Source organism: Myxine glutinosa, chromosome 8, assembly GCF_964187855.1.
Source record: "Myxine glutinosa chromosome 8, kmMyxGlut1.1, whole genome shotgun sequence".
Lineage (NCBI taxonomy): Eukaryota > Metazoa > Chordata > Myxini > Myxiniformes > Myxinidae > Myxine > Myxine glutinosa.
In genome coordinates, this window is record NC_136268.1 from 86,261,724 (window position 1) to 86,289,312 (window position 27,589).

Consider the following 27,589-nt stretch of genomic DNA (forward strand, 5'->3'; position numbering starts at 1 on the left):
TAGTTGAAAAAAGTGCAAGGGTGCTAATATTTTTGGCCACGACTGTACAATACTGGACAATCTCTACCGGACAATCCTGATTCCATTTGACGGACACTGTACTCGATGAAGCAACGCCGTGCCTGCAAGGTACCAGGGTGACAGTTTTCAGTCAACCCAAGAAAATCAGACTTGACAGCACAAGACGAATAAGCCAATTCTGAGTTATCCTGCCAGTCAGCTTTTAGTGCTTTGTCAGTCATTATGCTCACAATATGATTCCATTTGACGTAACAATTGTTCTGCTGGATTGTTTGAGGTTGTTTTTGTCATTGAACAAAGATTTTCAATAATGTGTTAACTTCTCTTTCTCGTGATGAGACATTTAGACCCAATGCATATTCCTCGTTGAATTGCTTAGTAGAACATTCCTTTAACCAGTCTGAACAGTTTACAATTTGTATCCCACTGACAGACCGGATCTGCATCTGTACCAAACCTAAAACTTGAAGTATCATGCTACAAGGTCATAAACAAAGCAAATCACAGCAGCAGCCTTTTTAGCTCGCAGTATTTATTTAATTTTTTTGGTATACAAGATCGAGGCTCGTGTAAGAGAGCCAACATTAATCACGAAAAGACAAACTGACACATAAAACGTAAGATAAAGGGAGCGGGAGACAAGATGGGGAGAGAGGGGGAAGCACACAAGTACAACATTTGAGAGCAGGGACACCAGGAGATCTGTGGGAGGGAGAGTGCTTGGGGAGAGGAGGCACGGGAAAGGGGGGGGGGGTGTGGGAGAGGTATAAAACACATGGACACTGCTAGGACTTCCAGGAAATAAGTCAGAATTTTAAAAAAGTGTATCTGGGGTGAATTAGCGGGGGTAGAAAAGATCAAGGTTTTGGAAAGGGGAAGATAAGAGATGTCGGTGAACAGCTGTTTTAAAGACCTGGAGGGAGGAGGGGGATTGAAGGGAGTGGGGGAGTTTGTTCCAGACGTGGGAAAAAAGAGGAATGATAGAGTGAAGGTGAATAGAGAGTCTTGATTTTGACTATTTGATTTTGGTATTTGTTGAAAAGTAAATAAATAAAGCATAAATAAATGTATTATATAAGTTGAAATTCATGTCTGTCCATGCGTTGGAAGCCGTTTTCGGTGCTGCTTTTGCTTTTCCAGCAAATATTTCTTTGAGTTTGAGTGAGTTCTGGGTTTGAATCTTTACAGACTGGATGATTCATCAATGGGTGTGTCGTCCCTCCCATGGATATGAAACAGGGCGTCACTTCATCAGCATGCGTTGGTGCACACGTTAAAGATCCCACGGTGGTGTCGTTTGCGAAGAGTGCTGGGCAAATTACAAATTCCTGTCCTAAGCTTAGTCGAACGTCACACCTGACCAGCCAGTTCGTGAAAGACTTCAGCCAGACTTCCCCCCGGCCAACACCGCAAGAACATAGAACTTCAAACAAAACATGACGTGATCTTCACCGGCCATGACTCTTCAATCATGTAACGGTGAGGAAGTGAGGATGAGCCGAAGGGGGTTTCACTGTAAGTGCTGTTGACAAATGAAGTTACGGGAGGACCTCGGGCCTCTCAACGGACCCCGCCGATACCCTGACACCATCAGTCCCAACTCCCAAACAATCAAATTAAATCACAGTCCCACTAGCTTCCATACAATCAGTGATGTTGACATCAATATCCGCTCCGCCATCAGAGTTGTAGGCGACCATTCTGTGACTATCGTTTTGGCCCCATTTCTCAATGCTGAAGAATAACTTTTCAAATCTTTTTAATCTTTTATGCGGATTCGGATCTTCACCAAAATCGAATCAATTGATCCTTGTCACACACCCAACCTGTCCACCAATTTTCTTCCCAATCCGTCCATAACCTTTTTGAGATATCATGCTCGCCGGCAAACAAATAAAACAGAAAGGAGTGAAAACGTAAGCTCCGTCCACTTTCGGTGGCGGAGGGAATAAGCAACAGGCCATAGTGGGTTGAAATTGAAACTATTGATTTACAAAGATGGTTTAGTAACTCATTGTAGGATGACTTTGCTGCAATGCATGTGTGCTCACAAAGGTGTGTCACACATCCTTCAGTGCTTACATTCCCCTGGTGACACTGGCAGTGTTGCAGCAGTTGCCCATTATTTTATATATATATATAAAAGTATCCGACCTTTATTTATAAAAGTATCCGATGTGTTCAAAAAGTATCCGACCTTTATTTTTCGTGCGTAAAAAAAAAGAAGCTAGGGAGGCGTTGATTGGTGCACGTATGTAGGCGATCCTAATGCGCACGCGTGAATTTTTTCCCACCTGCAGAAGCTGCCATTCGACGGCAGACCGCCGATGAGTGAGGAAGTGTAAGTGAGCGCCGTCGGATTTTCGTTTTTGACAAAATGACGGAAAAACTTGAACAACGCTACTGCATCAAATTTTGTGTAAAGCTTGGCGATTCCCAAGTGGAAACGATCCGCAAGATTCAACACCGTTCATTCCATTATGAAGGAGGATTTGGGCTTCAGGAGAATCTCAGCGAAGTTCGTACCAAAGCTGCTAACGATTGAGCAGAAGCAACTCCGTTTGGAGATCGCACAGGACATGCTGGAGACTGTGAACAGTGATCCCAGCTTCCTCAACACAGTGATCACTGGCGATGAGTCCTGGGTTTATGGGTACGACCCAGAAACCAAGTTGCAGTCATCACAATGGAAGCATCCAACATCCCCGAGGCCAAAAAACACAAAATTTGATGCAGTAGCGTTGTTCAAGTTTTTCCGTCCTTTTGTCAAAAACGAAAATCCGACGGCACTCACTTACATGTCGTCACTCATCGGCGGTCTGCCGTCGAATGACAGCTTCTGCAGGTGGGAAAAAATTCACGCGTGTGCATTAGGATCGCCTACATACGTGCACCAATCAACGCCTCCCTAGCTTCTTTTTTTTACGCACGAAAAATAAAGGTCGGATACTTTTTGAACACAGTATATATATATATATATATATATATATGAATGAATGATCGTTTTAAGGCCATTTTCCCCACTAGAGCAGGGGTTAGCCTTGCGGGCCCCATGACTATCATGGTTCCCTGTTTGAGGCAATGTTTTTATGGCCGGATGCCCTTCCTGACGCCAACCCTTAGTCGCCTCTTACCATGTGCAGGGATACGGTGTACCTATTCTAACCCGGGGTACACACCGTGATCATTCATCCCAGCAAGCTGGTACTCAATTTGCCGACCTCGGAAGGATGACAGGCCGAGTCAACCACCCTGGCGTTAATTCAGCGATCGACCGGGATTCAAACCCAGGATCCTAGGATCCCAAGCCGGCACCCTAACTGCTAAGCCAACACCAGGCTTTTTTTTCCAGGAGGAAAAGAAGAAGACGGTAGGCTTCAAATCATGGAATGGCCAGCACAGTCTCCAGACTTAAACCCCATCGAGCTTGTTTGGGATGAACTGGACAGAAGGGTGAAAGCAAAGCAACCTACAAGTGCAACACATTTGTGGGAACTGCTGCATCAGTGTTGGGAAGAACTTCCCGAAGAATATTTGATTTCCATTGTGGAAAGAATGCCACGAGTGTGTTCGGCGGTTATATCTGCAAAAGGTGGCTACTTTGCTGAGTCAAAAATTAAAATAAAATTTTGTTAAACAAAATTATTCTATGGTTTCTTTTTATCTCCAATTGTATATTTGTTCTATGCTTAATTTCAGAGTACATCGAGACATTAAACTGCATAAATTTCAATAAAAACTGGAAAATTGAGGTGTTCTAAAAGTTTTGACCGGTGGTGTATAATTATTATAATTTTTTTTTTTTTACTTCTTTGATGACTCAGCCATGTTAACTGCCAAGCTCCAGCTGTTCTGATTCGAAATTCTGACCTTGCACAATAGGCTTGGTAATACGACCCAAAATGCCATGTTGAATCACAATTAATTCATGGTTTATCGGAAAACAAACAACTCAATAGTTGAGGCACCATATCATACAATTAGTAGAACTTCTTGTCTTTTAGAATCATGGATGTTACTGATAAAAATTAAATATCAATTGCAGTCGGGAATTGAACCTCATGGGCTAGCTGATCACGTGACTGTGAAACAAATGCTGATTTTATGGCGATCTTGTGCAAAAACCACCCCCTTGATGCCATTCTCTGATTCCTTTCTTTTTGCTGATGCTTTTCCTTACTTTCAATAATTGCTGCCATTGTGAAATCTTTATCAGTTACCTAGCAACTGCTTGTTGTGTTCTTGCACAAAGCTGGGCGTGTTCAGGGGTGGAATAGAAAGAAGGCCTTTGCTAAGTTGTGTGAGCAAGGCATGACTGGGTGGGGACAGTGTTACTGTTTTTGCCGTTACATTTGCCGAGTACTTTTCCATCCATATAACCGGACTCTCAAGAAGTGTCGGTGAAGAGACATGTTGCTGTGTGTGCTAAGAGATGTTGCAACTCTGCAGCACCATCATACATTCATACAACGTCACCTTAATGGCTCTTTGTGTAAAGAGTGCGGCCTACGTCAATGCTCGTACTAACAAATATTGAAAGAAGAAAAAATGTTGACTTTATCCTGGCTAAACCTTGCACGCCAGAGACAGTTGAGACTATCAGGAGGAAGGTTCACAAAAACCGGATGTCACAATTCGTGATGTGAGCAGGAAAAGGCCCGTTCCGTGGTGGTCTGGGCCTTAACGTGACTGTAGTTGGTTTTAATCTGGACTCAGCTGAGGCGGCTCAGGAATTCACGAGGCCACGGCTCAATGTTTTGTTCATGTAAGCGAGTTTGCCTGGCAGTTGTCATGTAAAATTAACCTGGAGGTGTCTGCGTATTTACATTTGCTTGTGAAGTTTTCCTGGAGCATGTTGCAGACCTTGACCAGAAAAACAACAACAACTTGCATTGTTCACATGTAATCCTCAATTTTTTATTTTTTTTTGCTGTTATATAAGGATAATGGAGAAAGATATCAGAAATCATTGTACTTTAACATGAATTACAAGGACATGCATAGACATGGGACATCTGCATAGTATCGTATGTGGGATTTAAACCTGGAATACCAGCATCCTGAGCTGTGTACTCAGATGGGAACAGCACCAATCTTGTCACCGCTATGCAAATGTGGTGCAGTCATGTATAGTAGCTCCTTTTATTCAACCCCTCTTAATTCCATGGATTTTTTGTGGCATATTGTCCCCTCCACCTAACCCCTTTCCCCCTTCCCCCTCCCTCCTCCCCCCCGCCCCCCACACTACCCACAACCAACTATGTCTCCTTTTCCTTTGAATTCTTTATTTTATTTTTCATTGACTTGTCCCCACGCCCCCCCCCCCCACCCCCACTACCCACAACCAACTATCTGTCTCCTTTTCCTTTGAATTCTTTATTTTATTTTTCATTAGCTTGTCCCCACTTCCCCCTGCCCCACCCCCCCCCCCCCCCCCACTACACACAATCAGCTATCTGTCTCTTTTTCCTTTGAAATATTTATTTTATTTTTCATTAACTTGTCCCCACGCCCCCCCCCCCCCCCCCACTACCCACAACCAACTATCTGTCTCTTTTTTCTTTGAATTCATTATTTTATTTTTCATTAACTTGTCCCCACGCCCCCCCCCCCCCCCCCACTACCCACAACCAACTATCTGTCTCTTTTTTCTTTGAATTCATTATTTTTCATTAACTTGTCCCCACCCCCCACTACACACAATCAGCTATCTGTCTCTTTTTCCTTTGAAATATTTATTTTATTTTTCATTAACTTGTCCCCCCCCGCCCCCCATCCCACAATTATCCCCTCTCCAGAAAAACAACAACCTTCTTTCCTCTGATACCTTAATTGTGCAAGTAATATGTAGATGACCCCTATTACGATAATTTCATGATTCATCATTTGTACAAGTTCATCAATGTGCCTTTGTCCCCTGTAAGGTATAAAAATCAAAAATTAAATAGTTCTATTGCAAGAATTGAAAATATTGCATCAGCCTGTTTATCGCCACTTGCCCTAAAGCTTAGATCAGTGCGATGCAGTTTGTGGGCGAGGGAGGCAGGCTAAGACCTGCACGGTACAGTACTGCATGCCTCTTCAGCATAATTGTGGTGTAGTAAATGAATCCTATAATGCTTTCACGGGCAGGTTTTGCTGCCTGGGAAAAACAACCTTCTGATGCACGTGCTTTCCATTAGGAATGTTCACTTTGAGTGATGGTTTAGCATTCTGTGCCCTTTTATTTTGCTCGCTTCTCCCACATCCATTCCATCTCACCTAGTTTCTTTCTACTATACCCCAAATACTATTAATTTGCTCATATTTTAGGCCATGAGCCCAAAATAATTATCATTCATTTTTGCCTCTATAGGATAATGCGACAAAGAAAACGTAGTGATAATTTTGTTTCTCATTCTGGATCATAATTCAAGACTTTCCTGATTTAAAGATCTGCCGATGTGTACAAAATGTCAATCGAACATAGAACTCGTCATTGGGGTAGTAAGTTCAGGAATCTCCTTCAATCAAGTGGTTTATTAAAGACGATACCAAGCTCTCACAGAGCACACGGCCAGCATGACGAGCCGCCATCAACCACCGAAGCCACGCCCCCAGACGTCACTACACAGTACGTAGTACCAATCACAACATCTCCCTTTCATTGAAATTATTATGTTTGTATGCAACAAAACACTATTAAGCTAAATCAAAATAATAAACACAATCAGACACAACTTGAACCACACATAGATGGGATCTGGGGTTACTGTTATAACTCTTAACCAAAATGTAATTACTGCACAGTATGATTAGCTAAAACAGAGAAAACACAGAATCATTCCAATCAACGGATTGTCTCTACACTAACATTACAAGGGCTGATTTCTGATGGTCGTTATTCACTATCACGATATCTCAATGGTTTTCGAATCACACGGCCTGATCTGGTCAAGTACGGAGAGTTGTCCGGCCTTGTTGTCTCAGCACTCTCGTCATCCTTGGAGCTGGAGCAGCCATTAGTTTCCATTGCTGGAGCGTCGTTGTTGAAATGTACGTGTTGAGCAGTTGGTAGACTTTGATGTGTTGGTTGGGTCGGTTCGTCCTTCCACTTGGCGCCACAATCGGGTGGATGAAGTTCACGCAAGTGTGCCCTGGTTCTTCGAAGACGCGTCCCGTTAGGCGTCTGTACTACATACGAGCGGGGTTCATTACAGCGAGCCACAACTTTCCCGGGGTACCATTGGTGCGTGTCCTTGTTCAGAAGCTGAACCCAATGTCCAATAGCCAATTCAGGTAATTGCGGCCCAGCCGTTCTGTTGTATTGCTTTGCCATCCGATCTCCACGTTCCTTCAATCGTTCCTGAATTTCCTGATGCCTTTGTTGTGCAGGAACCAACAGACGACTTGGTAGGTTGGTGCGTATGGGCCGGTTGAACAGCATTTCGCTTGGACTTGGGAGGTGGGAATCTATAGGTGTGCACCTCAGGTGTTGTAGTGCAGTATCTTTGTCACTCCCTGATCTAATACACTTTTTGATCATGTTCTTCACTGTTTGAACTTGTCTCTCAACCAATCCATTACTGCGTGGATACCTCGGCGATGTTGTCGTGTGTTTTACATTCCATTTGGTACACATATCATGGTACGGCTTACCCACATATTGAGGTCCATTGTCCGATACGATCTCCAGAGGTGGACCGAACATACTGAAACATTCAGATGTGACCTTGGCTACTGCACTGCTCGTCGTGTATTCCATTCTCTTCACAACTGGGTACTTGGTGTAATAATCCATCACCAAGAGGTAGGTCTGCCCGTGTAGCTCACACATATCACTGGCTACCTTTGTCCATGGTACCGCTGGTATCTCATGAGCTATCATAGCCTCACACCTTTGTTCTGGTTGGTTTTCTTGACATGCCTTACATGTTCTGACAACTCTCTCAATGTCCAGATACATACTTGGCCAGTAAACACATTCGCGTGCTCGACGTTTTGTCTTTTCGATCCCCATGTGCGCCTCATGGAGCTGGTCGAGGATATCCTTACGTAGCTGCTCTGGAATTAGTACCTGTCGACCTTTGAAGAGAACACCGTCAAAAATACCAATTTCATCACGGTATGGCCAGTACGGACGTAGGTCCACAGGCAGCTCTGTAATCCTAGCAGGCCGCCCTCGATGAACAACCTGCTGCAATGCTCGAAAGGTTATATCAGCCTTTCCACACTCTCTGAGTTGGTCCTGTTTCCTTGAGCTGAAATCAATGAGGTCAAAGCGATGACGATCATCCACATCATCAAACTCAATACCATCTACACGTGTGTCCAACTGCAGTTCCTGATTGTTCTCTGGGTTCGGTAGCCTCGACAGCGTGTCTGATAGCATCACAGCTGGCCTTATACTCCAGATCAAAATCGTAGCCTTGGATTTTCACAAGAAGGCGCTGAAGCCGTGGAGGGGCGCTTGTAAGCGGTTTGCTGATTATCATGACCAATGGTTTGTGGTCTGTGTTTACCTTGAAGCGTTTCCCAAACACGTAAGTATGGAACTTCTGTATGCCAGCAACAAGGGCCAGATTTTCTCGTTCAATGTTTGAATATGCAGACTGAGTGGGTGTCAGAGTTCGTGACGCAAAAGCAACAGGCTTGTCATCCTGCAAAAGGCATGCACCCAGTCCCTTCAGTGACGCATCCACTTCCAAAACTGTCTCCTTGTCATGATGATAGTATGTTAGACATGTGTCTGCATCAACACTCTGTTTCAGTTGCTCAAATGCAAACTGATGGTCTTCCTGCCACAGGAATGGCACTCCATTCTTCAGTAAATCTCGGAGGGGTGCCACCTTATCCGTAAAGTGGGGAATATGTGGTGACAGATAGTTCATCAGTCCAATGAATCGGCTCAAGTCTTCCTTATCCTGCGGTGACGGCATCTTCCGGATGTCGCAGATCTTCCCAGGATCAGGTGAGATTCCTTGTTTGCTGTAGATCGAGCCGAAGAAGTTGATCCTGGGACCCCCTGGAGTAAAATAGGCTATATTGTTTTTCCAATTTCAGCTTTGGTCTCCAGCATTTTCAGGTTTGGACTCCAGCCTAACGTTATTGTCCCGGGTACCTCAAAAACGGCTGCACCGATCGCAACGATACGCCTCCATGCCCGTGGGATCCCCACGGGTGACCCCACTAGTTATTATAATTTACAGGATTTGATGCTTGTAGTGAGCTGTCACATGCACAAATGGACATGCAGACAAACATACCTGACATAACACAAGACTGTTAGATGACATATTATTACAGCCACTGAGCTTGGGGGGAAATGGCGTTACTTCCTGGGGTACTCAGGACCAACGACGTCACAATAATGGTGCAACTTTTCTCACCGCACTCAGCAGGGCATTTCCTAAGGAGGAATTTTCTCTTCCCCATGGATGCCAATCTATGGGCATTGCCAATGCTCTTAATCGTTTAAATGCTAAAGGTCAGGCAAGGAAGCAGCTCATACCATTTTTGAGCTTTGGTATGACTCGGCCGGGGTTTGGACCACCGACCTCCCAACTTGGAACGGATGCTGTAACCATTACACCACCAAATCTGGTCAATCAAAAGAGGTCGTGTTAACATTACAGAAATTTGGTGAGACCTCACCTGGAATAATGTGATCAGTTTTGGTCACTACATTTGAGAAAAGACATAGCTGCCATGGAGCGGGTTCAGTGTTGGGCTACTAGATAGATTCCTGGTCTTGCTCGACTAAGCTATGAGGAGCGGCAAAAGGAGATTGGATGTTATACATTTTTAAGGATGGGACCTGATCGAAATATTAAAGATAATGAAGGTAGAGAGGGAACAAATGCAGAAGAGTTTTTCAGCAGACTGGATAGCAATAGGATGATAGGATCGGGGGCCATAGCTTGAGAGTGAAGAAGAGGAGGGTTGGGACAGTATTAAGGCAGGGGTCTTTCACTCAGAAGGTAGTTAACACATGAAATGGTCTCCCTGGGGCAGTGGTAGCAGCTCAAACGGTGAAAGGGCTTGAACTGAAGATGGATAGGTTCCTGGAAGCATTGACGATCGAAGGCTACATGTGTATTGGTGGAAATGTGTGAGCATGATAGGCAGGAAGGTGTGAGTAATTGAGACTGTTAAAGATAATGTTTAGTCATATCGAAAGGGGAGAGTTACTCAGATAAGTCGCATGCCATTGATGTGTCATGTATCTTCTACGCAACTACTCTCATTGAGAACCACCTGGTATGCAGAGGAATGCGCTCTGGCTCGCATAAATTCTACCTCCAGAGGAGGATTGCTTTCAGTACATTCTTTTTGCAACGTCAGCCACAGAAATGCGTAGAATTTCTCCTGCGAGTGTGAAAAGGTCACTATAACTTTAAGCCAAATGCAGCAATGCACCACTGCCTCGTGTGAGTCAGAATGGGGCTTCATAGACCCTCTAATCTTGAGCTAGGTCAAGCAGTTTCTGATGTGCCAAGTAATTAAAGTCTGGTGAATTAAGGTCTGAGTAATTAGGTCTGATGTGCCAAGTTATCACATCAAAATTGGGGGACTACAGGATCTACATACGAGGAACGTTTGAAAGTCTGTTGTCCGTATCTCCCATAGGTCATAATGCAGCTTTGTTTTCATGGATTAGAGTGAGGTTCTGGAGTCTGCCTACCAAACTTGGCACCAAGTCTGTGGTGAGACATCTTCATTACAAATTTAACAAGTGTTATACTGTCCAAAACAATGATGCTGTTGTTGTTTTTTCATGTGCAGCCTATGGCTGCCGGTTTCATTGTTTTCTGGAAGCACGGCTGTGCCAATGATACAATGCACCCATAATTACAAGTGAGCTGGTACTGATTTTGCTGAACTCAGGATGGCAGGCTGAGTCAACTTACCTGTGTTATTTACAACGACAAGACAAGGACTCAAACTCAAACTCAAACTCAAGACCCTAAAACCTGGAGGACATTAAAAAAAAAAAATATATATATATATATTGTTACGGAACTCGACGTCGGCCTTTTTCCCCTTAAGAAGGGGGGATTAATCCCCTTGTTTATGACTGAACGACGTGAGTCCTGAAGTTGCTCGGCTCCCTCTGGAGAGGCAGGTGAGCAACCCCGTTCGCGACCGCGGACAAGATGTTAATTGCCGAGCAGATTAGCAGCCGCGGCACGAACCATTAGCAAGTAACTGACCCGATTCTTAACGTTGGCCAAATCGTGCCACAGGTATCCAATGGGGAAATCACTAAAACGAAACGGATGTAAAGGAAAGAAAGGCAAGGTAGGAAGAACAAATATAATTTATTACTAACTATTATGTACACAATCAAAGGAACCAAGGAGAAGGAAAGATACGAAAATAAAGACAGAAAGATGGAAGGACCAGAAGGACACAGAGCAATTCTAGCTTACCTATGCAGTCTTATTTAAACCCCAGGACAACATAAAAGACGGACGACAATCAGACTTACACGGGGGATGATGAAAGGGATGAATGGCACGAATGGCTGGAAGGAGAGGAAGGTTCGGTTGGAGCTTGCTCCCGCACGGGACGTCGGCCTCGACCTCGATGGCCACCGATCCCCACCGCAATCGGTTCCCACATAGCAGCGGGTCGAAGCTGCATGTCACAGGGGGGCTGGACTAACGGAGGTCTCACTTGCGGTGGTCCCAAAGCTGCGGTTTGTTCACTCAACGCTGCTGCTCCTCCTCCACTGGACTCAACAACAACTTCGCTGCTCCTCCTCCACTGAGCTCTGAACTCAACTCTCAGTGGACTCTTACGCACTTCTCTCTGGTGGGGGGCGTCGCATGACGGTTTGTATAGGGCCACACCCTGGAATCTTCGCGAACCTCCCCGATCGTTCTTTCTCCGCCCCCTCAAGCCAAACCCCTCATGCTTGGTTGGTTGTAGGGGCTTCTGGCTCCACCCTTTGATGACGATGGGCGGGCCACGCCCTTCTTCTCCGAGCTGGAGCACATGGTGAATGGCGGCAAATGCAGTTGGTAATGCAGATGGCAATGGAGGTTTTTGGGACTGAAAGGGAATCTATCTTATTTCAATTCGGTGCAATGCAGAGTCAATTAATGGGAGACAGAGCCTTATACTGACATAGAATAAAGAGATAACTATCGAGGGAAGCCTATTATTTGCTACGTGCATGCGATGGACTAGCTACGGTGCACTCATTTCAATTAACAGCCAATTAGAGGGGAAATGTACATAGTGTAGCGGCTACCGCTGGGTTTACACAACCGCCTTGCACCTACCAAGGACGCGGAGCGATCACCATGCCGGGCTCGTCCAGGACGCCCGGGCAGGCCCGCGCTCAACTTGCCAGGCCTCGGCCGGGACGCTCGGGCATGCCCGGGCACGCCCGGCCACGCCCGCTCTCGACTTGTCAGGCCGCGTCCGGGACGCCCGGGCATGCCCCCTCTCGCCTTTCCCGGGCAAACGCTCCGGGATAATGTGTGTATATATAATGCTGCCCGATAAACGGGCTTTTCAGAGTACCCGAATTGTTTGGTGACAATAAAGAAACTCGGACGAATTCCAGCTTTTTGTCGTGTCCATTCTTCCGATTACGTGGGAGCACAGCTCCTTCATTGGTGACCTACCGACATGGACACGGCAGTTGCCCTTAAACTGCCTACCTTCTGGGAGGCTCACACGGCGGTTTGGTTCGCCCAGGCGGACTCCCTGTTCGCCCTGCGAGGCATCACGGCCGACGACACCCGCTTCCACCATGTGGTAGCAGCGCTCGGTTCAGCCACCGCGGCCCGCACCCTGAGCCTCCTCGAGAGCCCACCAGCCGCTGACAAATACGGCGTGATTAAAAAGCTCCCCCTCGACGCTTTCGCCCTCTCATCGGCGGAACGCGCACGGTGCCTGCTCGACCTGCCCGAGCTCGGCGACACGCGCCCGTCCGAGTGAATGGACTACATGCTTTCGCTGCTCGTCGAGCACTCTCCGGCATTCCTGTTCCGGGAGCTTTTCCTCCGTCAGCTGCCTAGCCCGGTACGCCTCGCCCTGGCGAGCACGACGATCACGGATCCCCGTGCCCTCGCCAGGGAAGCCGACAAGATCTCCGCGGCAGGCCAACGCATTGCAGCAGCGACCTGGGGCCCACCGCCATCCGACACAACGCCCATGGTGCCCGAGCACCCGTCACGGTCGACAACCGAACTGCCGACGCAATTGGCGGCCGCTACGCCGAGCCGACCACCTCCAGCACGACGACCGGGACCTCCACCTGACCAAGCGTGGTGTTACTATCATGCCAGGTTCAGACAGAAGGCCCGGACATGCCGACCCCCGTGCACCTTCGTCAGGCCGGGAAACGGCCGGGCCGGCATTCATTACCAGCCATGAGCGCCAGCCACACGGGCAACTTACTTTTCATCACGGACAAAGCGTCCGGACGGCGCTTCCTGTGCGACACCGGCGCCCAACTGAGCGTCATACCCACCTCTGATCAGGACAGGCAGTCCACGGTTTGCGGCCCCTCCTTGGTTGCGGCCAACGGATCGGCCATCCGCACCTTCGGCCCGCGCAATGTCACCCTCTGCTTCGGTGGCCAACACTTTACTTGGACGTTTGTAACCGCAAACGTGCCCATGGCTCTGCTCGGCGCCGACTTCCTCTGCACACACGGACTGCTGGTGGACGTCCAACGGTGTCGCCTCATCAATGTCGAGACCTTCAGCTCCCTGGTATGCACATTGAGCAGCTCCGCTCCGACCGAGCTGGCATGCGCCCTCCCGGCGGCGAACGAGTTTGCTCGCCTGCTCACGGAGTTCCCGGCCCTCACGCGGCCGACGTTTTCGGCCGTCGCAGTACGACATGGGATCGAGCACCACATACCAACCACGGGCCCGCTGGTCTACGCCAGAGCCCGCCGCCTCGACCCAGCCAAGCTCGCCATGGCCAAAGCCGAGTTCGACGCTTTGGAACACCTCGGCATCGTGCGGCGCTCCGATAGCGCGTGGGCTTCGCCACTACACATCGTCCCAAAACCAGAGGGCGGCTGGCGCCCATGTGGCGACTACCGCCGCCTTAACGATGCTACCACCCCCGACAGGTATCCGATCCCGCACATCCAAGACTTCTCCGCTCATCTGGCAGGACGGGTCATTTTTTCAAAAATCTATCTCATACGGGGATATCACCAGGTACCTGTCAGGGCGGCCGACGTCCCTAAAACGGCCGTCATCACGCCGTTCGGCTTATTCGAATTCCTACGGATGCCGTTTGGCCTCAAGAACGCGGCTCAGGCGTTCCAGCGCTTGATGGACGGCGTGTTGCGTGACCTGCCGTTCCTCTTCGTTTACCTGGACGACATCCTCGTCGCCAGCACGTCCCGGGCCGAGCACCTCCTCCACCTCCGAACACTGTTCGGGCGCCTCAGCGAGCACGGCCTCATCGTCAACCCGGCCAAATGCCACTTCGGCACGACGGCTGTTGATTTTTTGGGCCACCACATCACCAAGAACGGGGCCGTGCTGCTGCCAACCAAGGTTGAGGCCATCACCACGTTTCTGCGTCCCCGCTCCATAAAGGCCCTGCAGGAATTCCTGGGAATGGTGAATTTCTATCACCGCTTCATGCCCCGCGCTGCTCAACTCATGCGGCCCCTCTACGAAGCTCTCCGGGGCAAGCCGGCCAAGCATGACATCGTCTGGTCCGCAGCAATGGACGCGGCCTTCCAAAGCTCAAAGCGGGCCCTCGCTGACGCAACACTGCTCGCTCACCCGGTGCTCAACGCTCCCATCGCCCTCACCACGGATGCCTCCGGCTACGCGGTGGGCGCCGTACATGAGCAATGGGTGAACGGGGTTTGACAGCCACTCGCTTTTTTCAGCCGGCAGCTCCGGCCGAACGAGCTCAAATATAGCACGTTTGACCGTGAGCTCCTCGGTCTACACCTGGCCGTTCGCCATTTCCGCCACCTCCTGGAGGGCCGACCCTTCACGGCGTTCGTCGACCACAAGCCGTTGGTTTACGCAATGGCCAAGGTCACGGAGCCGTGGTCGGCCCGCCAACAGCGCCACCTCTCCGCCGTGTCGGAGTTTACCACGGACATCCGGCACGTCGCCGGCAAAAACAACGCCGTGGCCGACTGTCTTTCTCGGGCCAGCGCGAACGCGGTCCACCTCGGCATGGACTTCGCGCTTATGGCGGCGGACAAAACCACCGACACCACGGTGCAAGCCCTCCGGGCGGCGGACACGGGCCTCCGCCTGGCCGACATCCCCTTCGCGGACACTGTCCTGCTCTGCAACGTCTCCCAAGGCCAGCCTCGCCCCATCGTGCCCGTTACCTGGCAACGCTGCATCTTCGCTTCCCTCCACGGCCTTTCCCACCCGGGCCGGAAAGCTTCCCAGAAGCTGGTGTCGGCGCGATTCGTCTGGCACGGCCTTCGAAGGGACGTCCGCGATTGGACCAGCACCTGCACAGCCTGCCAGCAGGCCAAGGTCCACCGACACACCCAGGCCCCGCTGGCACCTTTCACCGTGCCCGAACGACGTTTCGACCACGTCAACGTGGATCTGGTGGGCCCCCTCCCCCCATCACGGGGGTTCACACACCTGCTCACCATGGTGGACAGGACCACCAGGTGGCCGGAGGCCGTTCCCCTCGTCTCCACCACCACCGCCGATGTGGCGCAGGCTTTCATCGCCACCTGGGTCGCCTGCTTCGGCGCACCGGCGGACATCTCGTCGGACCGCCGCCCGCATTTCACCTCCGAGCTGTGGGGCGCGGTCGCCCGCAACCTGGGGGTCAAGCTCCACCGTACTACGGCCTACCACCCCCAAGCCAACGGGTTGTGCGAGCGATTCCACCGCTCCATGAAGGCCGTGCTCATGGCCGGCCTTCAAGACGGCGGTTGGGCTGACCGGCTGCCATGGGTCCTTTTGGGCCTCCGCACGGCCCCCAAGGAGGACCTCCGGGCATCCACCGCCGAGCTTGTCTACGGCCAGGCGCTACGCGTCCCGGGCGAATTCGTGCCCGACGCTACCAGTCCCTGGTCCGCAGCTCACCAGCGCTCGGACCTCCAGGAGGCCGCCCGATGGTTTGCCCCCGTGCCAACATCCCACCACGGTGACCCCCAGTCCTACATCCCCCCAGCGCTTCACACAGCGGAGTACGTTTTTGTGCGTCATGACGCACATCGGGGGCCACTCCGGCCGCCGTACGACGGGCCCTTCCGGGTCCTGCGACGGGACAAGTCGTTCGTCATCGACATCAGTGGCAGGTCGGACCGGATTGCGGTGGACCGCCTAAAGCCGGCGCACGTGGACATCGACCAACCGCCACGGTTGGCCCTTCCGCCGCGGCGAGGCCGCCCCCCGTCCACGGTGCCCCTCACTCGACCGCCCACCACCACACCGGACCCCCCCCCCCCCCCCCCACGACCCGCCAGGGGTCGCTTCGGCCGGGTCATCAGGACACCCCTCAAATTGACCCTGCCGGTGCAAGTCGATTCTGGGGGGACGTGTGTAGCGGCTACCGCTGGGTTTACACAATCGCCTTGCACCTACCAAGGACGCGGAGCGATCACCATGCCGGGCTCGTCCAGGACGCCCGGGCAGGCCCGCGCTCAACTTGCCAGGCCTCGGCCGGGACGCCCGGGCATGCCCCGGGCACGCCCGGCCACGCCCGCTCTCGACTTGCCAGGCCGCGGCCAGGACGCCCGGCCACGCCCCCTCTCACCTTTCCCGGGCAAACGCTCCGGGATAATGTGTGTATATATATTGCTGCCCGATAAACGGGCTTTTCAGAGTACCCGAGTTGTTTGGTGACAATAAAGAAACTCGGACGAATTCCAGCTTTTTGTCGCGTCCATTCTTCCGATTACGTGGGAGCACAGCTCCTTCAATAGGAAATTTTAATACTAAATTTACAAAGTGAAGGTTCTAAAAACCGTAACACAGCACCCTCATTCCTCACGGCACGGCTCCGGCCGACAACTTTACTTATTGTGACATGTAGGTGTAGTTCCCTCTACATTTAACCTGACCCTGAGTGTGACAGTTTTAAAACACAAATAAATATGTCCCTCTGCTGCATTGCACCCTGCCTAACAGATTTACGCCCACAGGATAACCGAATTGCGGAATGGTTCTCAAACTAAACATGTACGGTGGGGAGTATTATTTACAAGTGACGTTGGACTATTTACAAAACGCAACCCAGGACCTGTGATTGTTCTTTTGGGGGGGGGGGGGAGGGGGGGAGACAGCCTGCGCTGCACCAACAAAGAGCACCATAAAGCCCCATACAGCACCATAAACGCACTGGAGTGCACAGTCACCACAGTTCATTATGAAAAACAAACCCCTGCTAGTGGTCTTGCTCTTTGGCTCCCTCTGCTGGCCATTGTTTTTCCAGATGTTATCTCTCTTCGTCTTCTTGCTGGCGGCATATTTGGACATAATAAAAGAATGCACAAAACGTGTCCACTTTTTATTTATGGCCCACAGGGGCCGACTAGGGGTGGTTCACCTGTTTGGCATAGGTGCCACGTCACCGAGGTCCGCAAGCAAGATCCTGGGCCATCGTGGCCAGTTCCAGCAGAGGGGCCATGCCCCAACCCGTGGGGTCCATGAGTGGTGCTCAGCCACATACATGTGGTCCATAAGTGGTGCATCGATGCAGGCAGCTGGTTGCGGGGGTTCGGGCACACAATGGCAGACTCCGGCACGCTCCCCTCGGTGCCCAGAGAGCACGATCCATGGGTCGGGGAAGGAAGACAGAGAGGGCAGGTTAGCGAGGGGTAAGGTCACAAGGGTACACATCAATAAAGGCAATGCAAGGTGAGGTGCGCCTGGAGACCGAGCGGAGAAACGTTCGTCCCTATCGTACGTCACCCCACCCGTCACCTGTTCTACCCTTGCTCCTTACCCCCGTATGTACAAAAATCTACACCCTTACCAATTCATCGCTACTGTCACGTCTTCCCCATATTTCCCCTCTACCAAATTCGTCACAATCCCATTTATCCAATATTTGCCATCACCAATTCATCATCAATCCTCATAAGGAGGGAGAGATGGAACAACAACACAATGTCACACCCACGTCATGATGCGTCTCACAATCCAAACATTTGCACAAAAAAAAATAACAACAACAAACCATGGCATGGTGTGGAGCACCGTCGTCACCTCAGGTGAGTGGATGTAGATGGTGCAAGGAGATTTCCATCCTATCTACCTTCTAAATGACATTAACACACTTTACACTACCCGGGGTCTTTCCCTGCCAATCCATTGGCCATCTTACTCTATGCGGTTTTAAGAACCAAATTCCCATTGACCAAATTGTGGTGCTTCATCAATTTGGGGTCTCACTCCCCCGATTCAACTCCCTGTGCCTTTGCACAATTTCAGGACTGGGTTGTGTGGCTCTCCCAGCAGGTCTACCCACCTGCACACCTCCACCACTGCAGTTGCCTCCGAGCTTACCTGCTCCTTACCCTTACCTATCTACCTGGGGAAGGCCCTCTGGCGCTCTCCCCTACTCGGTGCCCTCTGGCACTGGGCTACCCGGGTCCGTCCTCTGGATCCTCGGGCCCCATCCACAACTCTAACAGCTCCCAGAGCCCACCTGCGGCCTCACCTGGCCGACATCCTCACAGTGGTGGAGTGCCCATTTAACTACACACACTAACAGGCCACACGCCCAGCCATTTCCACGACACTAATGCACCCATCCCAACACCATTCTGCCACATGCACCACAGATGCCAATATCCAACCACAATTTACCTACTCCCTCTACCTAACTCTTAAACTACCCTCCCCGGGTATTCGTGATAGGGGTCCATCCTCCCCATACACACCTTCGCACCATCCACTCCACTCCACAGTTTTCACCATACTCACTCCACACCGTCCATTCCATACTCCATATATTCCAGACCATTTATTCCATACAACCATGCTCACCTGTATTTGCACACCTGTGCAATCCTCCTACACCTGGTGCTTCCTGTGCCCTCCTTCCTCCAGGACCATTCGCTCAACACAACACTCAATCACTATTACTCACTCATACACTGCTCCTTACACCTGTTCACGCTCAATACAACTCACAATCACCTCACACTTTTCACAATACGCTACTGAATACACTTTTACACACACACAGCATCATCTGATCTAACTGCTCCCCTCTGAAACTTGTGCTTCCCAGTCGCCCCTTATACTATTGCGCTCCCTCGTTATTATCATCCATTCTAACCTCTCTATTTCCCCACTACCTGTTCAATGTCGCTACTTACCTCTACCGTTACCTTTGGTCAATCTTCTCTAGATCCCTATCATTTTATCCTAACCCTCCCTCGGCGAGCTTACACTGCCATAAACCCCATAGCTAGCGCTCATGTGCCCCGTGTGTGAGAGATGGCAGAGTTGCCATCCCTACACATCGGACATCTCTCACTACCAATTTTTCCATCAAATTTCAACCAATCACAAATTCCCTATCCCAAAATTTTGAATCCAAAACACGATCATCATCACAGTCCACTATATCTGAGCCTCGGTGCGTCGTCACATCATTAAAACTCGGCTTCGCAAAGCCGAGCAATGAATTCGGGTGGTTTGGTCGCCTGCAGGTTGAATCCGTCCGGCATTCGGGTCAAGGGAGGCGGTTTGGTTCGGGCCGAGATTCCACGCACCATCTCGGCGCGGCACCTTCCGGTCCCCAGCCCGATGGCTCAATCTCACCCGGTCGGAACCCCCCCCCCCCCCCCCCCGCCAGGGGGCACCGTACCGCTTCCTCCTAGCTGCCCCTGAACCGGACCGGTCGCCTTGCCCGACAAGGCCCGGACTCCACCCTGCGGGGCAGAGCCAGGTCCGAATCGGCCACGACGCTTCAAAGAGAAGCGACGCAACACCGACCCGCGCCGGGCCTCACATCCAACAAAGCGCACCGCGCCCCGAGTGCTCGCATCGGCTATCCGTTGCCCTAAACGCTGCCCCGTTTAACGTCGATGCCTTACTCACATACGCGACCCTTTTCACACTCACAAAACCCGGCGTCTCGGCGCCTCCAGTGCATCCCACACACTCCGTCCATTCCACCACCGCACTCCCTGTTACACACCACACCTTTCACGCACACTCGCCATTCGCACACTTCCTTAACACACCTCGCGCACCGTCTTGCGCACTCTCCCTCGGTACGTACTCCGTACCACTCACCATGGGCGTGCACTCTCACATCCACCCACTCACGTGCTTCAATGGGCTCTCCCACACCCGTGCCACAACCAACTCAGGTGTGCTTCCTTGCACACTCATCCCAAGCGTGCATCCTCGCACCCGCTCCTCGGTCACATCCTCTGTGACAACCATGGGTGTGCACTCTTTTGCACACCCGATCACGCGCTTCCATGTGCCCTCTCGCACCTGTGCCACTACCAACTCAGGTGTACACTCTCGCACACGTTCCACCACTACCTTACTCTCCGTGTCACACTCCGTACACTCTGTTTCACACAGACCCTCCGACGTGCATTCTCGCTCGCACTCGGTTTCACACTCGCGCTCCGATGTGCGCTCTCGCACTCGCCCCACCACCAACTCACTCTCTGTGTCACACTCCGTATACTCTGCTTCACACAGACCCTCCGACGTGCATTCTCGCTCGCACTCGGTTTCACACTCGCGCTTTGTAACACGCTCATTCCCCGATGCACACTTTTTTGCCACAAGCGCGCCATTTCCACTCACAGGGGACCCTTCACCAACGCCCGGATGCTTTCTCGATCCCAATCGCGCGACAATTCTTTCTGCGCCAAACATCCTCATGCAAAATCTCCCCGCACAATATACAGCACGACTCACCTTCGGGGTTCTTCTTCCTCCCTGCACCAACAGCTGCAAATCTTTATAAGGATTAAGCACGGCATCAAGGTGTGAGCACGGACTTTGCACATAATCCATTTCCCCCTTCAATTCCCGGGCTACCTCCGTCGTCTTTTCAATTTCAACTATACCCACCACTACTTTTTCTTTATTCACCTCAACGACCGCTGGCTTTAATAAAATTTTCTCTCCTACCTCAGCGGTCGCCGGCTTCCCTAAACCCCGGGTCGCGATCTCTACACCCGTCATTTTACCCGCGCCTTTCTTCGCTTCGCTCAACCAGCACTTCTCGACCTGCTTTACCTCGTCGTGCACCTGTGTGCCCTGCTCGCCCAATCTGCGGTCAATGTTCTCCCCCGCCTTTTTCAATCTGGCCATTCGATCCATCTCTTCATTCAGTTCCTGTCTTGACACTCCCATCCTCGCTAATAATCGCGTCATGAGGGCGTCCATTTGCACATCTATCACAGCCATTTGCGCAGCGGGCGCGGCCCTCGCTGCCATGTGCGAGGCGCCATTTTGTGCGCCTCCCACCTCATGCGAGGCGCCGCCATCTCGTGTGACTGAAGCCTCCGCTACCACATTCTCACTGCTCTCCTCCTCCATTTCTCCCACATACATTTCCCTGGGGTCCTGGGTTGATTCTAACCACTCTAACTCTACCCCCACCAGCACCCGATCGCCTTGAGCATCCATGGCACTTTTTTTTAAAATTTGGATGTTATAAAATAAAATTTTGGGCCACTCGTAATTTGATGCGTTAAGCGCACTTCGGGTCCGAATCTTGCTCCTGACACCAAATGTTACGGAAACGGAGTACGGCACTCCCCTTAGGAGGGGGTTAGTCCCCCTTCTATTTTCACTGGCCGTCTCCGCTCCTGAAGCTGCTCGGCTCCCTCCAGGGAGGCAGGTGAGCAACCTCGTTCGAGACCGTGGACAAGATGTTATTTGCCGAGCGGATGGCAGCCCGCGACTCGAACCGTTAACAGAAACTAACCCGATCCTATTCGTTGGCCAAATCGTGCCACAGGTATTCAATTGGGAAAAGACAAGGACGAACGGATGTGAGGAAACCAGAAGGTAAGGTAGGAAGAACAAACATAATTTATTTCTAACTATTATGTACACAATCAAAGGAACCAAGGAGAAGGAAAGATACGAAAATAAAGACAGAAAGATGGAAGGACCAGAAGGACACAGAGCAATTCTAGCTTACCTATGCAGTCTTACTTAACCCAGGACAGAACAAACAAAGACGGACTCACACGAATGGGGAAATGAAGGCAGGAACGAATCGCTGGAGGTGGATGGCTTGGCGGGAGAGGAAGGTTCAGCGGGGATCGGTCGGGCTGGAAGTGGACAGCCGCCGTCAAGATTCGAGCTGCGATCGCCAAACCGATCGCTTATTTAAACCCCAGGACAACATAAAAGACGGACGACAATCAGACTTACATGGGGGATGATGATAGGGATGAATGGCATGAATGGCTGGAAGGAGAGGAAGGTTCGGTTGGAGCTTGCTCCCGCACGGGACGTTGGCCTCGACCTCGACGGCCACCGATCCCACCGCAATCAGTTCCCGCGTAGCAGCGGGTCGAAGCTGCGTGTCACAGGGGGGCTGGACTAACGGAGGTCTCACTTGCGGTGGTCCCAAAGCTGCGGTTTGTTCACTCAACGCTACTGCTCCTCCTCCACTGGACTCAACAACAACTTCGCTGCTCCTCCTCCACTGGGCTCAACTCCACTCTCGGTGGACTGCTCTTCCTCCACTGAGCTCTGAACTCAACTCCCGGTGGACTCTTACTCACTTCTCTCTGGTGGGGGCGTCGCGTGACGGTTTATATAGGCCACACCCTGGAATCTTCGCGAACCTCCCCGATCGTTCTTTCTCTGCCCTCTCAAGCCAAACCACTCGTGCTTGGTTGGTTGTAGGGGCTTCTGGCTCCACCCTTTGATGACGATGGGCAGGGCCACGCCCTTCTTCTCCGAGCTGGAGCACATGGTGAATGGCGGCAAATGCAGTTGGTAATGCAGTTGGCAATGGAGGTTTTTGGGACTGAAAGGGAATCTATCTTATTTCAATTCGGTGCAATGCAGAGTCAATTAATAGTCAGGTTCACTATGTCAATAAATTATATTTCGTTCAAAATCATGGTAGATTAGCAAACCTATACATTTTTGGAAAGGTTATAGCATAAGGAAACTAAAAATCATTGTTTACATTTGGAGAGATACCTGTATGGCGGCCATTTTGGATTTTCAAAATGGCCACTGTAAAATACATATTTTGTTCTATTTCTGCCTCTAATTACCCTAAAAACTTTTTAAAATATACTAAACCTATATTTTCACGGACAAGGAATCCAATGAAAGTATCAAATTAGTGCTATAGGGAATGGTAAGACACGAATCAAAGGTTTTGAATTGCAAAATACTGTCTTTATATTCGCAATAAGTTGCATAATCAAATACATGTTATCATTTTGTACAGGCAGTTAATAACATCAAAATGTGTCACAATAATTCATATCACCAAACATACACAGGTAGTCAGCAAAATCATATATACACATGCAGTCAGTATAACTTCACATCTACACAGGCAGTCAATGACAAAATATACACAGGCAGTCAATGGCATCAAACATACACGATTACAGAATTTGCCATTTAGAGTTCGTCACCACTGTCCTGTGTGTCGTATCCGACAATATAGTCCGCATCGTTTTCACAGTCCGTTCCACACAAGCAAAGGTCGGTCAAATTGATTGGCAAATCGAATTGGTCGAATGGTCGATCGAATCGAATTCGATGAATCGAATCGAATCGATCGAATTGGTCGAATGGTCGATCGAAGCGATTGGTCGAATGGTCGAATTGGTCAAATGGAATTGGTCGATTGGTCGAATTGGTCGAATCGAATTGGTCGGAATTGGCAAATGTAAACATTGATTTTCAGATTTTCCATGTAATAACGTTTCCAAAAATGTATAGGTTTGCTAATCTACCATGATTTTGAATGAAAAAACATAGTGAACCTGACTATAATGGGAGACAGAGCCTTATACTGACATAGAATAAAGAGATATCGAGGGAAGCCTATTATTTGCTAAGTGCATGCGATGGACTAGCTACGGTGCACTCATTTCAATTAACAGCCAATTAGAGGGGAAATGTACATGGGAAATTTTAATACTAAATTTACAAAGTGAAGGTTCTAAAAACCGTAACAATGTGGCGGACACGATGGCTCGCTGGTGCGGTGACATCATTCCGCGCACCAAGAGGGTGTCGGCCACACCCGAGGGGTAGGCGTGGCCTCGGGATGTACACAGGGAGCGCAGCCCCGAGCACCTCAGTGCTATAGTTGAGCTTTGTAATAAAGACTCTTTTTGGTTACCTGCGTTGTTGCTTCTCTTCTTGGCAAACAAGTCATGCACGTAGCACCGCACTTCACTGGTGACCTCGACGCTGGTTCAGCCGCCGCTGACCAACAGAACACGCCATGGCCAACAACGCGGTAGCGGTGAAGCTCCCTGAGTTTTGGGAAGCTCAGGCCGAAGTATGGTTCATGCAGGCCGAGGCACAGTTCCGACTTTGAGGCGTAACGGCGGATGAGACGCGGTATTACCACGTCATCGCCGCCCTCGGGCCCGGCACAGCCGCCCGAGTCGTGTCCGTCCTGCGGAACCCACCGGCCGACCACAGGTACGAGGCGCTCAAACGTCTCCTCATCGCCACGTTTGGCCTCACGGAGTGCGAGCGGGCCGACCGCCTCCTGGACCTTCCCGAACTCGGTGACACACGACCATCGGTCTGGATGGACTACATGCTTTCGCTACTGGGTGACAAAGCCCCGGACTTTTTATTCCGGGCACTCTTTCTACGTCAGCTGCCGGCACAGGTACGCCTCGCGTTGGCCGGTTCCAAAATAAAGGAACCCCGCGCGCTGGCCGTCGAGGCCGACAAGTTTTTCGCGGCTTGTGAGACGCGGGCGAGCTTCGGTGCGGCCGTCACGGATCCCGAGGCTGATGCGCATGCACACCTCGTGGTTCCCGAGGCTGATGCCGATGCACACCGCGTGGCCGCCGCCACGCCCCGCCCACCACCACCACGAAAACCGCGGCCTCCGCCTCCGCCGCAAACCTGGTGCCGTTTCCACGCCAGGTTTGGCCACAAGGCTAGGAATTGTTGCCCGCCGTGCTCGTTTGGCAAGTCGGGAAACTACCAAGCTGGCGCTCGGTAGCGGCCCTGAGCGTCGGCCATTCCGGCAGCCTCCTTTTTGTCACGGACACCTTGTCCGGGCGTCGCTTCCTCTGCGACACAGGCGCACAGGTGAGCGTTATCCCCGCCTCCACGTCAAACAAGCGAACCGCGGGCCGGGGCCCCGCGTTGCTTGCAGCCAACGGTACACCCATACGCACATTCGGGAAGCGCTGCCTCTCCCTGCGGTTCGGAGGGCAATGCTTTCAATGGACGTTCGTAACCGCCAGCGTGCCCATGGCATTGCTCGGTGTGGATTTCCTATGTGCAAATGGGCTGTTGGTGGACGTGAAGAACAGACGCCTCGTCCAGGCCGAAACGTTCAGCTCGCTTGCTTGCACGCTGAGCAGTTCGTTAGGCAGCTCCCAGAGTGGCTCACCGAGCGGCTCGCCAAGCGGCTTGCTGAGCGGTTCGATTCCGGCGAGGTTGGTCTGTACGCTTCCGGCAGCGGATGAGTTCACCCGCCTCCTCGCCAGCTTCCCGGCCCTCACGCGGCCCACCTTCTCGGCGGTGGCCGTCAAGCATGGGGTAGAACATCACATCCCCACCGTCGGGCCACTGGTCTACGCCCGGGCACGCCGCCTCGAGCCGACGAAGCTCGCAGTGGCAAAGGTGGAGTTCGCTACGCTGGAGCGGATGGGCATCATACGGCGCTCCAAGAGCGTTTGGGCATCGCCACTGCACATCGTGCCGAAGCCCGGCGGGGGATGGCGGCCGTGCGGGGACTACCGCCGCCTCAACGATGCCACCACCCCCGACCGCTACCCGGTCCCTCACATTCAGGACTTTTCCGCCCTGTTGGCGAAAATGTCCTTCTTTTCTAAGGTGGACCTCATCCGCGGGTACCACCAGGTCCCTGTCAGGCCGGAGGACATACCAAAGACGGCCGTCATTACACCATTCGGCCTCTTCGAGTTTCTTCGGATGCCCTTCGGTTTGAAGAATGCGGCTCAGGTGTTCCAACGATTGATGGACAGCGTCTTGCGTGACTTGGATTGCGTTTACGTCTACCTGGACGACATCCTCGTCGCAAGCGTGTCCCGCGAAGAGCACCTCCGCCACCTCTGCACACTCTTCGAACGCCTGGGCCAGCATGGCCTGATCGTAAACCCCGCCAAGTGCCGGTTCGGCGTCGCCGAAATCGACTTTTTGGGGCACCGCGTCACCAGGCACGGGGCCACCCCCTTGCCGGCAAAGGTGGAGGCGGTCAAGGGGTTTCCGTGCCCCCACACGATCAGGGGGCTCCAGGAGTTCCTGGGCATGGTAAACTTTTATCACCGTTTCCTGCCCCGCATCGCCCAGCTCCTGTGCCCCCTGCACGAGGCCCTCCGGGGGAAGCCGGGCAAAGGTGACGTTGTTTGGACCGAGCAGATGGACGCGGCGTTTGCGGGCGCGAAGCTCGCCTTGGCTAACGCCACCATGCTTGCGCACCCGGCGCTCGATGCACCGATCGCCCTCACCACCGACGCGTCGGACTACGCAGTGGGTGCGGTGCACGAGCAATGGGTGCATGGTGCTTGGCAACCGCTGGCGTTTTCCAGCCGGCAGCTCCGCCCGCACGAACGCTGGTACAGCGCCTTTGACCGTGAGTTGCTCGGGCTCCACCTGGCGGTCCGGCACTTCCGCCATCTGCTCGAGGGCAGTTTGTTCACGGCCTTCGTCGACCACAAGCCCCTGGTCTTCGCGATGGCTAAGGTCGCCGAGCCATGGTCGGCCCGGCAGCATCGTCACCTCTCGGCCGTGTCCGAGTACACGACGGACATCCGGCACGTCGTGGGAAAGGACAACCCGGTGGCGGATTGCCTTTCCCGGTCCGTCGCCCAAGCGGTCCACCTCGGGATCGACTATGCCCGGATGGCGGCGGACAAGACCGCCGACCCCGACGTCCAGGCCTTGCGGGCCGCCATCACGGGCCTCCGCGTCACCGAGGTGCCATTCGACGGCACGGGCACGGCCCTCTTGTGCGATGTCTCCCTCGGGCGGCCTCGCCCCATCATGCCCGCGGGCTGGCAGCGCCGGGTTTTTGACGCCATCCACGGCCTGTCCCACCCGGGCACGAAGGCCTCCCAGAGGTTGGTCGCCGACAAGTTCGTCTGGCATGGCCTCCGGAAGGCCGTCCGCGATTGGACCAGGACGTGCCTCGCGTGCCAGCGCGCGAAGGTGCACCGCCACACATTGGCCCCGTTCACGGTGCCCGAACGTCAGTTCGACCACGTTCACGTGGACTTGGTGGGACCTCTGACCCCCTCGCGGGGTTTCACCCACGTCCTCACCATGGTGGACCGCACCACCCGGTGGCCGGAGGCCGTGCCTTTGGCGTCGACGACGGCGGCGGACGTCGCACAGGCGTTCATCGCCACCTGGGTTGCCCGGTTCGGCACCCCCTCGGACATCTCGTCCGACCGCGGCCCCCAGTTCACCTCGGATCT

At 52.0% G+C, this 27,589-nt stretch overlaps 2 long non-coding RNA genes across 3 annotated transcripts in view; one reads left to right on the forward strand and one right to left on the reverse strand.

Moving 5' to 3' along the window:
- LOC137432097 (uncharacterized) overlaps positions 1-3,772 on the forward strand; it is a 43,021-nt gene extending 39,249 nt beyond the window's left edge. The window contains exons 2-3 of one of the 2 annotated variants that reach the window (XR_010985415.2): positions 1,210-1,500; positions 3,374-3,772. This is a non-coding gene — a long non-coding RNA (uncharacterized LOC137432097). Of the gene's footprint in view, positions 1-926; positions 1,501-3,373 lie in introns of those variants that run through there. The other variant, XR_010985414.2, reaches the window with a different exon arrangement.
- Positions 1-27,589, reverse strand: part of LOC137432671 (uncharacterized) — a 243,816-nt gene that overhangs the window by 158,227 nt on the left and 58,000 nt on the right. The window lies entirely within an intron of this gene.